Raw genomic sequence first — 1,461 nt, forward strand, 5'->3', positions numbered from 1 at the left:
GATTATCTTTGTTGTAGTGCTCAATTTTGATTTATCAAGTCATTGTTTGCTTTGTTGGCTAAAGTTTTGATCGTCACAGCTGCATCCTGGAATGATTGAAATCTGGAAATTTTGGATACCTGTTAAGTACTTGAGTGTGGGCACAAAAAAAAAAAAAGAAAGAAAAGAGAGAGAGTCAGGTATCCCGAATTGGGCCCGGGCCCAACCTGATCCCGGTCGGTTTCGGTACCTTCGATACCAACTTTGAAAAAACGTAATCCCGTCCCAAATAATATTTTCGGTACCGGGCTCGGTATCACTCAGTAACCGGCCCGTGCCCAGCCCTAGCCACTACAAGGGCTACTTGGGCTGTAGCCCAAGGGAAAATTTGGGCCAAAATCTGCCAAGTAGGGGTTAGCCCAAATAAAAATAAAAAATAAAAAAATAAATACTAATGCTTCTCGCTTGCTGCTGTCGGTCCCGACGCTCATACTCTCCCCGTCTCCCCTTCCAGAGTTCTAGGCTCCAGCCACCGAGCCACCTCCACTTTGAGTCTGCCTGAGCCACCTCCTCCGCCACCGAGCCACCTCCACTGCGAGTCTGCATCTCTGATCTCTGCGACTCCTTGAAGGCTTCAATCCCTGAATCTATCTTTGTTATCTTGTGAGTGTAGTTAGTGCTGCTCGAGTATTAGTCCTTAGTGCTGTTTATCAAAGCCTGCTTATCATGCTTTCTTCGCTCTTCCTCTTTCTATATAGCTAAAATTAGCCTAACCCATTTTCAATTCCTGGCTACGTCCCTGGTATTGGATCTGTCTTTTGCTTTGGGTTTTCGTCGATTCCGTGGAGTTTTTGTATCCGAGTATTGCGTATTGTAATCGGAATCTGTTATGGCGGTTCTGAGTGTGTTATTGGTTCTGGGTTTAATCGCATTTGTGCTTTGTTGATGTGTGTGCTTTGTTGATATTAATTACAATAATAATTAAAGTGTTGTTTTTGCAGCATTACATATTAGCATAGGGAGAACTTGGATAAGAACCTCGACTTCAGCTATTACTTGGTAAGTTTCATGAATCATTTTCTTTTGTATTTTTTGTTTGAGTTGGGTGTTTGATAAGCTTTGCATATTTTGTTTTAACTGAAGTCAAGTTTAAATAAGCTTAGTAAATCAATAAGCAAATAGTTTCAATTGGAAAAAATGATTGGATTTGGAGGATTGTTCTGTATACAGTTTGAAATTAGTTACCAACTTTATTATTTAATCATGAAGAATGTATGCTTCTGGTATTATGTCTCCAAATGTCAAAGGAATATTTATAGGATTTTAGATTATTATGTTATCTTTGAAACCTATTTCATCTAACTTGATCTAATCGAGCATGTTCTATAGGTGAATGGTTATCTTGCTTGTCTTTTCCATGTCAAAGCTCTGGATGCACCAAAAGAAGGTTTATAGGTCAAAGCACACTGACCTTCAAACCTT

This window comes from Rosa rugosa, chromosome 6, assembly GCF_958449725.1.
Source record: "Rosa rugosa chromosome 6, drRosRugo1.1, whole genome shotgun sequence".
Classification (NCBI taxonomy): domain Eukaryota; kingdom Viridiplantae; phylum Streptophyta; class Magnoliopsida; order Rosales; family Rosaceae; genus Rosa; species Rosa rugosa.